General features: G+C 38.0%; 2 long non-coding RNA genes across 2 annotated transcripts; one reads left to right on the top strand and one right to left on the bottom strand.

The window, feature by feature from the left end:
• Window positions 1-1,167: 1,167 nt before the first annotated feature.
• LOC130989128 (uncharacterized) lies at window positions 1,168-4,243 on the top strand. The gene is made up of 3 exons (XR_009090488.1): window positions 1,168-1,409; window positions 3,345-3,408; window positions 3,952-4,243. It is a non-coding gene; the product is annotated as an uncharacterized LOC130989128 (long non-coding RNA).
• Window positions 4,244-11,862: 7,619 nt separating this feature from the next.
• LOC130989134 (uncharacterized) lies at window positions 11,863-14,848 on the bottom strand. Its single transcript, XR_009090495.1, has 3 exons — window positions 14,585-14,848; window positions 12,578-12,639; window positions 11,863-12,059 (listed from the first exon to the last, which is right to left on the bottom strand). It is a non-coding gene; the product is annotated as an uncharacterized LOC130989134 (long non-coding RNA).
• Between the last annotated feature and the right edge of the window lie 409 nt (window positions 14,849-15,257).

Below are 15,257 nucleotides of genomic sequence, written 5' to 3'. Positions count from 1 at the left end.
AAAAATTTCAAGTGCTAAAGTCTCAAATAAAAATCATAATAACTTGGTTAAAATGACTCACGTAACAAAATCACATAATCAATCAGTCACGTAAATTCACATATCATCACATCAAAGTAGTCGGCAAACACAAACAGACTAAACGTCTCTCAGACCGACTCTATTTATCAAGGTTTCTCACTGTAACACCCCGTACTTTTCCTATGTTGTGAGATAGTGTCTTAACACTATTGAGAGTACTGAGATGTCGAATTACGAGACTACTTTTTTTTTATGACCAAATAAGACTGATTGTCTTTTAAATAGAAATACGAGTGAATAAACCGACGATGGAATTAGAGTGATGAGATTTGAGAAATGAGTTGAGATAGAGATGCTGATTGAATTGAGCTGAGATTTTATTTTATTTCCAACTACCGGGAATAGAGATACCGGATACTGAGATATCAGATATTGACTGTCCTATTAAGAAAATAGGAATAATGAGTTAAAAATAGAGTCGAGAAAGAAAGAGTGAGAACCTTGATGAAAATAGTCGGTTAGAGAGAGACGTTTAGTCTGTTTGTGTTTGCCGACTGCTTTGATGTGATGTTATGTGAAATTACGTGACTGATTGATTATGTGATTTCTGTTACGTGTGTCATTATGACCAAATTATTGTGATTTTTATTTGAGACTTTAGCACTTGGAATTTTGATTATGTTTCCAAAGCAAGTGCGGTTTATTTTTACCGAGAAATCGAATGATGCCGGTTTATGGAAATTTTTCCAAGCATAATATTTTTAAATTATTTTTCCTATGATGAGGAATATTATAATTGAGTGAGTGCACTAATATTAGTGCTATAATTATTTTATTTTGGTCACATGAATAATTATACTATGGTACTTTATTAATGAGTAATATTTCCATAGTTTTTGTGATTATTATTTAATCACCCTTCTCACATGATTTATTTTTAATTTCCCAAGTATGAGACTAATTACTAAAATTTACTAAGTGTAGAGATTGAGAGAGTAGAGATTTAGAGAGTAGAGATTAGAGAGAGTGTAGAGATTAGAGAGAGAGAGATCAAGGCATTAATTGCCAAATATTCTCAAGATCATCAAATCCTCTTTAAAGATCACAAATCTATCCTAAGATTTCCAAGATCAATTAATATCTTGCTAGAGAAATTCTCTCTCTCCTTCACTCCAAACTTTCGACCACCACCTCTCTCTCCTCTCTCTCACATTTCCACCATTGACAACCATTAACGAGACCTTGGGAGCTTCACAACATCACACCAAAATCACAAATCACCCTCTAAATCTTACACTAAACACTTCCACCTCCTTGAATTCAAGAAGATCTTTGGAGATTGACTTCAAGAATAGAGAGAGAAAGTTTGATATTTGGTGTAAACTTGGGTAAGTGATCTCCATATTCATAGACTAGACTTGTATGAGATTGTATGTGAGTATTCTTGAGAGTTTGAAGCAAGAAAATCACCCCCTTCATTTTTCTCTAAATTTTCGAAAATATGGGTCTCATACCCTTCAAAAAAAATTCTTTTTCTTTCCTTGAATTGGGGTGAGAAAAATGATCTATGATATGTTTGGTGATGATTGATGTGTGTTTTGAAAAGCTATGCTTTGAGATTCAAATTTTGAATGAGTTTAGTTTACCCAAAATTGGGAGATTTTGAGTCAATGAGATAATAGATAAATTGATGATGTAAATGAGTCTATGATGATGATTGATGGAGTAATTTGAGTATATGATGTCCATTGGAGTTTTTGGTGTGAGTTAGTTTACTAAAATTAGGGATATGTGTATATATGCCCTTATATGTAAATTGATGGTTTTTATGTGAGATTAATTGGTTAAAAATGAAAGATATATGAATAGATTAAAGATTCATATGTGTTTATAAATTTCAAGGAGTTAGTTTAGTAAAAATTAGGACTTTTTGATCTATGTGTTATTTAAGTGATTTTGCTTAAAATATATGTTTTTAAGCATGATAGTAGTGTCTTTGCATGTTTGATTAAGTCTATTGTAGGCTACATAAAATTTTGGATTAGTTTAGTTTGTATGAGTTTTGAGTTTTGTATGATGTGAGTTTGATGCTTGATAAAATGAGGTCAATTTGCTCTATGATCCTTATGAGAATTTTATCCATGTTTTGCTAAGAGTTTTAGGTTGATACATGGATTTTTATTAAAATATAGTTTTTATGATAAAAAGAGAATGAATATGTGAATAAGGAGTTATATGATGTAAATGATCATATTTGAGTAATTTTGAGCATGAGGTTGAGAAGAGGATTAAATTGATGCGTTTGTAGAAACGTTTTCCTTGAGATTTGAGTTTATGATGAAAAAGGAGATTTGAGATTGAGTATGATGAGTATTTTAATGTTTTTGAATGTTTTTGAGTGTTATATGTGTTTAAAATGAGCTTTGATTGGTTTTCTTTGAAGGAATGTTGAATTGAGCATTTAAGAGTTTGAGATGAGTTTTTGGTGATTTTTCGTAGGCTACTGACCTACTGTGATCGACGGGTTGTCGATGTCTAATGGCTTTGAAAATTTTACAGCATGTCCCTACATGAGTCTTGAGAATACCGGTAAAATTTCAAGTCATTTGGACTTGATTTACTATTTTTATAAAATTCAAAACCAAATCTGCACATTTCTACCGGGAATTTCAGAGAACAGGGGACAAAGGCATTCATTTCAGTAGCTTCCTGTGTGATCTAGCTTTCCCAATTTTTATGGTATCAACCTTACTGTATGGGCTAGATATCCACCAAATTTGAGCTCAGTTTGACAACGTTTACTATTGTTCAAAAATCAATGTTTCCGATTGCTCAAAACTGCCGAATATGGTAGACCGTGGTAAAAACGCCATATCGCCCAAACCACTTGGATTTTCTGACTCTACTTTTTTTTAAATGAAACTAGACTCAAATACCTTTCTTTTGGTATGAGTCTGGAGTCCAGGAGATGTCGGAGTCAGAACGTGTTAAATTTTGAAGTTGAGTCAGTGGGAAAACAGAACATGATTTGTTGATGTTTGATTGTATTTTCTTATGTGCCTTATGTGTTTATGTTGCCTAAGTGTTTTAATGAGATTAGACGAGTCTTATATGAGAGATAAATCGAGACTTAGAACCATGATTTTCTTGAAACCTATCCTTGGACTTAAGGATTTGAAATGAGTGAAGAGTTTATGTAGAGTTGGTTAAGGAGATAGAATATAATATAGAGCATGAGTTGAGGCATGAGTTTTTGTCGTTGAGTTTCTAATCGGGATTCATTTTATGACATGAACCTTCGATGATGACGATGATCCCTGAAGACACGAGCAGAGCAAGGAAGTAAGTAACTCCACTTTGACGGGAGTTTTTGAGTAAGGTCTTCAGGTGGGCAATATTTTGAGTATACATATATTATCCGAGCTTTCTAAAATGATTTGATGATTAATGATGATGTTATGAGCTTATCAAATAATTTGAGATAAATGATGTTTGAGAACTGTTTGACTTGCCAAGTTTTGATGTTGAGCTTGTATGTTACCCTCTACTGATGAGATGAGACGAATTCGGGTCCTGGGCAGTTGATAGCTATCCTGCCAGGGCTAGTGTACACTGAGGTGACTGTGAGCCGTTGAGCGAATCGGCCGGTCACGGTACTTGAGAGGGAGGCCTACTTCTCAGTACCTTTGATGATGATGAGTTGTAGATGTGGTACATGCATGATGAGTACTTTGATAGCGCTATCGTTTATTTATGATGTTGATTATTAAAACTGCATGCACAGATTCATTTAATACTAACTTATTTCTGTGTATTGCTGAGATGTGGCAAGCTTCAAACTTATAGCTCTAAGAGCGCCTTTCTTGTTTTTCGGCGTTTGCCCACTGAGTATTATGTACTCACGCCCTGCATGTATTTCTAAATGTGCAGACTAAACGAGGAGTGGGATTGGTCTGGTGCTGGCGGGGAAATGTTGGAGGATGTATTTACTTTATCGTATTTCCATTTTGACGATAAAGTCTTGATGATTGATATACTTAAATTTTCTTTTGAAGTTAAGCAATGTACTCACGGTTATATGTCTTCATACATATAATCGGTTCGCCTTTTGCTGCGATACTCTGCATATTATGATTCCTTACGAAAAATGAGCGATACCCGTTTTGTTTTTGTTCGTGAAATTCCTGATAATTAAAAAGTTATAACGACATTGACGATTTTACCCTTGGGTTCATTTATAAGGATTTCTTTAACACCTTTTGATGCGAGCTTCCGCTTGATGTTCGACCTATTCTTCTTATCTTTTATTCTTTTAAAAATAGTCGTATCGATACTCGTACCCCACTATCACTAGTGTCGGGTTTTCGGGCTGCGACACTCACTCTTTCTTCCTCGGCTCTATTTCCAACTCATTATTCCCATTTTCTTAATAGGACAGTCAATCTCTGATAACTCGGTATCCGGTAACTCTATTCCCGGTAGTTGGAAATAACATAAAATCTCAGCTCAATTCAATCAGCATCTCTATCTCAACTCATTTCTCAAATCTCATCACTCTAATTCCATCATCGGTTTATTCACTCGTATTTCTATTTAAAAGACAATCTGTGTTATCTGCTCATAAAAAAAAATAGTCTCGTATTTCGACATCTCAGTACTCTCAATAGTGTTAAGACACTATCTCACAACATGAGGAAAAGTACGGGGTGTTACATCCTACCCCCCTTAAAAAAAATTTCGTCCCGAAATTTGAGTTATTCACCTTCGGGAAAAAGCTCTGGGTACTTCTCTTTCATCTTCTCTTCAACTTCCCATGTTGATTCTTCTTGACTGTGATATCTCCATTGGATTTTCATCAAAGGAATCGATTCGTCCCTCAATTATTGGATCTTCCAGTCCAGCATAGCATCAGGTCTATCTCTTCGTAGCTCAAAACTGGTTCCAGGGACACTTCTTCTTGGTAGATGACGTGTTTTGGATCAAACACGAACTTTCTCAATTGAGAAACATGGAAAACGTCATGGACGTTCGCGAAGCTTAGAGGCAACGCTAATTTATAGGCTACATGGCCTACTTACTCTAATACATCATACGATCCTATATATCTTGGTTTGAGTTCTTGTTAACTCGAAAATAACATGCTCCCCGAGATAGGGAAAAACTCACATAATCATCGTTTCTATCATCAAAAGAATCTATTCACAATTACTCAATTGTTGAGTTTTCTTTTCTCGATTCTGCTAATCGATGCCATAATTCATGGCTAAGTGGTCTCACTTCTATTGTGGAAGTCTCTAATAGGTATAATTGTATAAGGTTGCCAAAGTGGCGCCTTCACGTGTTAACACATCAAACATCCTTCTACGAAAGATGCCATCTCTCGCTTCTTATTCTCTATTCAAAACGTCGTTTCAGTCTTGGCACATTTTTATACTTTCCGCATGTGCGGTGTAAAGGGGTATCATGAGCTTCGCTCGTAATCTCATTCTTCAACTCTTCTTTATCGGGTATACACTCTCTTTTAAACAAAAAGGCATTATCTGTCGTCTCTTCATAATTCTCTACTTTTTCGGTTCGAATTTTTATTCGCAATCTTTCCATCTTCTCATCCACTCTCTATGCTGTGACTATTCTCGATCGTAAGTCAGGTGTAACGTTCAGCGCAGAAATTATTATTTCTGTCGTTTGTGGTGGTATTACTACCTCCCAATTCATCTTCTCGAATTCTCTGATTAGGTTCACTTCTCGTGTAAGGAGAAATCCTAACTCTCCCTTATTCTTTCTGCTTAACGCGTCGGTTACAACGTTAGCTTTTCCAGGGTGATAATTTATTCCACAATCGTAATCCTTCATCAACTTTAGCCATCTTCTTCGTCGTATGTTCAGATCTTTTTGTTCAAAGAAATATTTGAGACTCTAATGATCGGTGTATATCTCACATCGTGCTACGTAGAGACGGTGTCTCCAGATCTTCAAAGCATGCACTACGGCTGCTAATTCTAGATCATGCGTTGGATAACTCATCTCGTGTGGTCTCTGTTGTCGCGAAGCATGCGCTATACTTTTCACTCTTGCATCAGTGCACATCTTGGACCATTTTACGATGCATCAGTATAAACTGCATACTCTTGATCCGCTTTCGGAACAGCTACTCTGGGGCAATAGTAAGCCTCTTCTTCAGCCCTTGAAAACTTCGCTCACACTCGTTCGTCTAAACGAGCTTGACTTCTTTCTTTAGCAGGTGCGTCAATGGCTTAGCAATTTTCGAAAAGCCGTAAATAAAACGTCGATAATACCCTGCTAATCCCAGAAAACTGCGAATTTCGTGCGATGTGGTTGGCGATCTCCATTCCTGTATCGCTCGAACTTTCGTTGGGTCCATTTCAATTCCTCTCGCAAAATACTATGGCCAAGAAAATTTGATTTCTTCAAGCCAAAACTCGCATTTACTAACTTCGCATAAAGCTTTTCAGCTCGCCATCTCTCTAACGCGATCCTCAATTGCTCTTCGTGTTCTCGTTTTCTCTTCGAGTAAATCAGGATATCGTCTATAAAGACTAACACGAACTTGTCTAAGTATTCGTGAAAAACGCGGTTTATGAGATCCATGAATATTGCCGGAGCATTTGTCAAACCGAAAGACATATCTTCCAAACATCATTGAGTTTATAGTAATGCTATATTGCATATGCGATGCCGTCTTCGGAAATATCTTCCGATCATATCTTCAGCTGATGGTATCCCGTTCTCATGTCAAACTTTGAAAAAGTGCTCGCTCATTGTAGTTGATCGAATAGATCATCGATCCGGGGTAACGGATATTTATTCTTTAACGTCACTTTGTTCAACTCTCGATATTCGATACACAACCTCAAGCTTCCATCCTTCTTTTTAACAAAAAGAACTAGTGCTCCCCACGGAAAAACACTAGGTCGAAAGGAACTCATATCTAGAAGTTCTTGGAGTTGCAGCTTTAACTCTTGCAACTCTGTGGGTGCCATTCTGTACGGCGCTTTCGACGTCGGTGTTGCGTCGGGCTCTAAATCGATCGTAAACTCGAGTTGTCGATCTGGGGAAATCCCGGTAAAGTTTCAGGGAAAACGTCTTTGTAATCTCACACGACTGGCGCGTCATCAACATTTGCCTTGGATTCGTCTCTCTGGTTCAGATATACAACATACGCGGTTGTATCTTTTCTTCGCAAGAGATTTCTTGCTTGCAGCGCCGAGATGATCGGCGTCTTCTTCCATTTTCTCTCAATGCCAATGAAGGAAGTAGTTTCTTGGCCAGGTGGCTGAAAAGATATCCGTCTTTCCTTGCATTGTATCTTCACATGGTTTTCTTCTAACCAGTCCATTCCAAAATTATATCCAAGTGCCACATAGGCATCAATCTCAAGTTTCTAACCTCGAGCTTAGTCGATTTTAACTCGAATTCTAAGTTAGAGTACACAGATGAAACCGTAGTAATTCTGCCTACGGGTGTGGTTACTCTTTAGAGGTTGTGGAGCAAGCTCTACGTTCGGTGTCGAACAAAAATACTATGGGCACATCATTCAATTTGCCTATATCTAACAAATTTCCTCTATTCTTGTCTGGTGCTTTCTACTTAAGCGCGAACTGTCTCTGATAACGCGGTTGATTTGCCTGCGGGGCTGGTAGTTGCCGCTGTGGTAGAGGTAGCGGTAGAGTTTCCCTCCATTGCTTTAAGTTGTGGCCAAAACTGACTCGGTCGTCATCCGCTTCCACTTTGCTGACGATTCGGTCACTAGTTCGAGTAGTGTCCGACCCTTCCGCAGGTGTAACAGGTATTCTGTCTCATCTTGCATTCTCTCAGATGTAATTCATTGCTCTTCGACAAGTCGATAACCCTCGCGGTCCTTGAAAGTTTACTGCTTCTGGGGCAGTTGGGCCAACATAAGGCCGTTTGTCTCAGTTCTGATATCGCGGTGGCGCATTCTGACTCTGCCACGGCTTTTTTTTTTTTTTTTTTTTGGGATCTTGACTTCGGTCGTCCCATTTTCTCTTTTCTTCTTGCCCGCATCCAGGAAAGGATGGATTGCACGTTTGCGTGCTCTAATTCGTTCGGGGTGCTGAAGCTTAAATCACGTTCTCTGGCTGTATTGCCAGTTCTATATCAAACGCTCTATTTAATGCTTCAGTACACATAACCGCACTCTGACTCGTTAAATCGTCTCGTACCTCTTGTCTCAAACCTGATCGAAACAATTTTGACATCTTCTCATTCATTTCTTCTCGATATGTGGCATACCGATCCAAGTTGCGAAACTGGCGTTCGTATTCAGCTTCGGTTTCATTGCCTTATCTCATATCATCAACTCTATTTCTTTCTTCGATCGGTTTTTCTCGGTAAAAGTCTAAGGGAACATATATCAACCTTAGAACTAATTCTCATAACTCACAAATCTTAAGACCCTTACTCAACATCATACTGTTTTCTCATTTCTCATAACTCATCGTCAAGGACATATCTCATGTCTATCATCGCAATCATCAGCTCAAAACTCTACTCAAGCATAGAGACTCTCTGGTCATCGTCATATAGACATATATATAAGAAAATTTTCTCTTTCGAGAACTCTTACTAATTGTGGGGCATAACGAAATAAAACATCCCTTAATATTACGACGATGCTACATCTATACTAGTCGTCATCTCAGTCTACTATCGTGGAAAACATTATCTGCTCTAATCTGTCATCTCGATCCCCTTGAATCTGATATTGCCTATTCTGGCTTAGCATCACTTCTTCTCGTCCTCGAATTGGTTAGCTTGTTGCATACTTGGCTAATATAAGAAAATCCATAATCGAAAAGTTGTGCTTGTCCCGTAATAAATATTCTACGACTGCTCTCATAAATCGAGTTTCTTCCAAACACTCTTCTTGTTATACCATCCTAATTACCTAGACGATCCTAACTCTTGTCGGATGTAGTAGGGAAATAGGAGGTGATGAATAAAATGTCTGATCTTGAACAAGACGAGCTCAAGTAATGGAAAATTTCCAAAATAGCCAATGCTATTTCAAGGATAATGAAGAAGTTACAATCAAGGTAAGATCAAAAGCTAGAACAGAAGCTAGAATAAAACTGAGATATGATATGATGTGAATAAATCAATTCTGGAAGTAGGAACAATCCACTAAGTGGACAAATGAATAAATTGTCCACTGTTAAAGCAAAGGGTAAGGATTTCCAACACAAACGGCTCAGGCTCAAACACAGTGGATCTGGAAAAATTTCTCAATAGCAAATAGTTCATCTCCTGTTGGAGTTCAAATGGATGCAGAAACATTTAAATACGACCAAGCGGGATAGGGGCTCAATAAGTCTACTCTCATGACTACTCTAGCGATGGTACGCGCGGTCCCGGTGAAAGTACCTCTATTTCAAAGTACAATTGGTCAATAGCATCTATGCATCCCATGAGGTCTCCATTATACGTTCGTCCTATTAGGGTCGTGTCTATAAATCGCGATGAAATCTCTAACTCTCGTCGTATTATCTCAACGGTTGGTTTCTCTGTTCCTTTTCTTCATCTTCTTCATCTTCTTCTCGGTTTATGTTCCTTCGGTTCCCTCTTCTTCTCGGAGGTATACTATAAAGGAAAAAGAGTTATATAACTATTGACTTCTAAACTAACCGTTCGTCGTTACAAAATACAAATCCTCGTTTCTCATTTCACTTCTATATCTTATTTGTGATCTCAAAGTTCTCAGAACTCTCATCCAGTCTATTTCTCGTCTATCATCGTTCGTAACTCTCATCAATCTCTATTTCTCATTTATCATCATGCATCAACATCATCATCATTCTCAAAGCTCTGATAACGATAGTGAAACTCACTAATCATCAACATCTCTGTATATATATATATATATAGGGAAAATTGCCTCTCTCTCGAGGTCTTTTACAAAAGTAGGATCCTATGTACAAAGGTCCTAACACTAAAATGATGCTTTAACTATACAAGCATCATAGGTACTAAGCACCTATAGATATATACTATCTACACATACACACTATACTATGCCTCTCTTCCTATATATATACATATACGTATATATCGACTATGCATCTATACATATGTATGTGTCTACTAGATACACGTGATCGCTAGTCGTTGTCTTCTGAAATCCTGCTCGTCGCATCGTCAACCTCCATATCCTCACTCGGCTCCGTCTCCTCGCTCGGCTCCGACTCCTGACTCTCGTACTCGTCGATCAGTCGGTAGATGCTATCATCGCTTGGCTCATCCTCGACGTCGGTGTCCATCATCGGACCATAAATCAGCACCTCGGGAACAGGTACCCATGTCTCGACTCCATCGGCAGTAATATGACGCTGTAATGGCTGGGTCCGTCCGTGGCCAACCGTCATCTCTGGAGTTTCCTCATCCGGGTCCTCCTCATCACTGTCCAGGTGTACTGGCCGAGACCTTCCCTCCTGGGCGTCTCGGGACGGTGAATATAAAATCGAGTGTATATACGTCTGAAAAGCCAAAGTGCCCGGCTCAGGCAACGAGGCAACCCTCGGATAAGGATCAAAGGGCACATACTGTATCTGAGGCTCAACAGAAACAATCGGCTATGCCGACTCAACAGGTGGCAATGGCAAAGGTGCCGTCGCCAGTGTCAAATCCCAAGGCGGTAACTCAGCGCTGGGAAAAAGAATAAAGGATAGAAACGCAAACGGGTCATGCTCTACCACTGGAGAGTACGCCTCGAAGACCATCGGCTCTGAAACATCAGGCTCCAAAGAAACTGGAATCGGATCAGCTGGGGGTAGAGGGGCAATCGGAAACAGCTCCTCGGGAAGTGGGGGCACAACAACAAGCTCCCTTCCCTGGGCTGGTCCCTCAGACTCTCCATACGGCGGTGAAGGTGGCTCGCCAAAAACAAGGTAGCGGTGGCTCAACGTCGCGATGAAACCACGAAAATCGGCGCTCACAAACCGCCCGAACTCAGTCCTCCTGATATACTGCGGCACCAGCGAAGTCGCCCAGTCTCGCCACTCGAGGGGCAGCTGTGGAATCAGGTGAGTGATGGCCTCAGCCTCGTCAATCCCGTGGATACTAGTCTCTAACTCACGTCGATGGTAATGCGCTAGAAACGCCCCAAGAGTATCGCCCTCTCTCAGTCCAGTAGTCCTGAACCAATGGCGCATCGCCTCGCTATATCGTCTATGTATCGCTGCCTCTTCTCGACTCTGCATCTCATCCTCATTTGGTACGGTGGCGCATCGGCTATACTAGCCTCAACATCTCTCCTCGTATTCCACATCAACTGCCTCGTATCAGAATTCATCATCTCAAACAATTTCGTCATTAAAACAATACATGACTCATTAGTGAATCAAACTCAGCTCTCAACAGGAAAGCAACAAGAAACAATATCAACCTCTTACCTCGTTAAGCCGGAGGAGATGGGGTGCTGGGGTTCTGTTTCGAACTAACTCTCTCAAATTAGCCTAAGAATTCAAATTAGGCTAGTACTCAATTTTAAAAGAGTAGAAATAATCAAAGGTTCAGCTCAGTCAAGCAATAGACTCAGAGCAGATGACCTGCTCTGATACCACCCTGTCGCAGCCCGATTCCCGACACTAGTGATAGTGGGGTACGAGTATCGATACGACTATTTTTAAAAGAATAAAAGATAAGAAGAATAGGTCGAACATCAAGCGGAAGCTCGCATCAAAAGGTGTCAAGGAAATTATCATAAATGCACAAGATCGTCTATGTCGTTATAACTTTTTAATTATCAGGAATTTCACGAACAAAAACAAAACGGGTATCGCTCATTTTTCGCAAGGAATCATAATATGCAGAGTATCGCAGCAAAAGGCGAATCGATTATATGTATGAAGACATATAACCGTGAGTACATTGCTTAAATTCAAAAGAAAATCAAAGTATATCAATCATCAAGACTTTATCGTCAAAATGGAAATACGATAAAGTAAATACATCCTTCAACAATTTCCCCACCAGCACCAGACCAATCTCGCTCCTCGCTTAGCCTGCACATTTAGAATTACATGCAGGGCGTGAGTACATCATACTCAGTGGGCAAACGCCGAAAAACAAGAAAGGTGCTCTTAGAGCTATAGGTTTGAAACTTGCCACATCTCAGCAATACACAGAAATAAAGTTAGCGTAAATGAATCTGTGCATGCAGTTTTCATAATCATGATATCAATAAAGAAACGATAGCGCTATCAAAGTACTCATCATGCATGTACCACATCTACAACTCATCATCATCAAAGGTACTGAGAAGTAGGCCTCCCTCTCAAGTACCGTGACCGGCCGACCCGAAGACGGCTCGCAGTCACCTCTGTGCACAAAATCTCGCTTGTGGCAGGACCCAATTCGTCTCATCTCATCAGTAGAGGGTAACATACAAGCTCAACATCAAAAATTGGCAAGTCAAACAGTTCTCAAACATCATTTATCTCAAAATATTTGTTAATCTCATAACATCATCAAATCATTTTAGATAGCTCGAATGATATATGTATCTCAAAATATTGCCCACCTGAAGTCCTTTGCTAATCCTGGAAAGAAATCAGGCAACTTACTTCTTCGTCTCGCTCGGGCCTTCATATGTCATCATCACATCGTCATCGTCATCGAAAGTTCATGTGATAAAACAAACCTTAGTCAGAAACTCAATCTCTAAATCCAAACTCATCTTAACTATAACTTCTTACTCAACGTCTATTTACCCATTAAAACTCAATCCCTAGGTATACTCGGCTTCTAAGGATTTACACGTCCTATTATCGACTTAACTCTCAACTCGGCTCAAACTTATAGCAATCAAGCACATAAACAAGTATAAACACTTAAGCATATGAAAAACACACATAGACAAGTCAAAAACAAACTTCACTCTGCACTGACTCAACTTTAAAACCTCACCAGATTCTATACAGAACTCCCCTGGAGTCTTAACTTATACCAAACGAAACCTATTCGAGTCTAGTTTCATTTAAAAAAAAGTAGGATCAAAAACTCCAAGTATTTGAGGCGATATGACTGTTTTACTACAGTCTACCATATTCGGTAGTTTTGAGCAATTGAAAACTTTGATTTTTGAAAAATAGTAAACGTTGTCAAACTGAGCTCAATTTTGGTGGATATCTAGACCATACAGTAAGGTTGATACCATAAAAATTTGGAAAGCTAGATCACACAGGAAGCTACTGAAATGAATGATGTTGTCCCCTGTTCTCTGAAATTCCCGGTAGAAATGTGCAGATTTGGTTTTGTATTTTATAAAAATAGTAAATCAAGTCCAAATGACTTGAACTTTTATAGGGGTGCTCAAGACTCATGTAGGGGATTGATATACAATTTTCAAAGCTTTTTGACGTCGACAAACCGTCGATCACAGTAGGTCAGTAGGCCTACGAAATTCACTAAAATCTCATCTCAACTCCTTAATTACTCAATTCAACATTCCTTCAAGGAAACTCATCAAAGCTCATTTTTAAATACTTAAAACACTCAAAAACATTCAAGCACTTTATAAAACTCATCATACTCAATCTCAAATCTCCTCTTACATCATAAACTCAAATCTCAAGGAAAACGTTTCAACAAACTATCAATCCAATCCTCTTCTCAATTTCATGCTCAAAAACACTCAATCATTCATTATTGACTTCATACATCATATAACTCATTTTACACAAATAAATCCCCTTTTATCATGTAAACTAAACTCTAATGAAATCTCATGTATCAACATAAAACTCACATTAAAACATGACAAATTTTCACATAATGGTCATAAAGCAAAATAGACCTCATTTTATCATTCATTGACTTCTCAAAATATGAAAACTCAAAAATTCTCATAAACTAACTCAAGTCAAAAATTCACTTAGCCAACAATAGACTTAATCAAACATATTAAAACACTAATATCATGCTCAATTTCATATATCTTAAGCTAAATCACTTAATAGACACATAGACAAGAAAGTCCTAATTTTTACCAAACTAAACTCTTTGAAATTTTATAAACACACATGGATCTTTAATCTCATCATATATCTATCAATTTTAGTCATTTAAACTCACATATACTCCATCAATTTACAAATAAGGGCATATGTACACATATCCCTAATTTTAGTAAACTAACTCACATCAAAAACTCCAATGGACATCATATACTCAAATTACTCCATCAATCATCATCATATACATCTCATAGACTCATTTACACCATCAATTTATCTATTAACTCATTGACTCAAAATTTCCCATTTTTGGGTAAACTAACTTCCATCGAAAATTTGAATCTCAAAGCATAGCTTTTCAAAACACACATCAATCATCACCAAACATATCATAGATCACTTTTCTCACCCCAATTCAAGGAAAGAAAAAGAAAATTTTTTGAAGGGTATGAGACCCATATTTTCGAAAATTGTGAAGAATAAGAGAGGGGGTGATTTCTTGCTTCAATCCTTCAAATATACTCATATATATCATCATACAAGTTATATCTATGAATTTAAAGCTCACTTACCCAAACTTACACCCAAAACCAAACTTTCTCTTTCTAACTTTGAAGATCAATCTTCAAGGATTTCCTTGAATTCAAGTTGATAGGAGGTGTTTAGGTGGGATTTTGTTGGTGATTTATGTGTTTGGCATATTTTGGTGAAGCTTCGAAGGTCTCATCTATGGTTAACAATGGTGGAAAGTAGAGAGATGAAGGGAGAGAGGGTGTTGGTCGAATGGAGTGAGAGAGAGAGGTGGAGTGGCCGAATGTGGTGAGTGAGTGAGAGAGAAAAATATTAGTTAGATTGGAATTGATCTTAGATGATCTTATAGAGATTTTGCAATCTTACAGAATATTGGCAATTAATGCTTTGATCTCTCTCTCTCTAAATCTCTACACTCTCTTAATCTCTACTCTCTAAATCTCTACTCTCTCAATCTCTACACTTGGCAAAATGTGGGGATTAATCATATGGTAGAGAAATTAAAATAAAGTGTGAGAAGGGTGATCAATTAATAATCACAATAATTATGGAAAAATTACTCATTAATAAAATACCATATCATAATTGTTCATGTGATCAAATAAAATAATTATAGCACTAATATTAGTGCACTCACTCAATTATAATATTCCTCATCATAGGAAAAATAATTTAAAAATATTATGCTTGGAAAAATTTTCCATAAACCGGCAT

The sequence above is a fragment of the Salvia miltiorrhiza genome, chromosome 6, assembly GCF_028751815.1.
Source record: "Salvia miltiorrhiza cultivar Shanhuang (shh) chromosome 6, IMPLAD_Smil_shh, whole genome shotgun sequence".
Lineage (NCBI taxonomy): Eukaryota > Viridiplantae > Streptophyta > Magnoliopsida > Lamiales > Lamiaceae > Salvia > Salvia miltiorrhiza.
The sequence above is the reverse complement of the archived record's forward strand: the minus strand, read 5'-3'. Positions and strand labels throughout refer to the sequence as shown.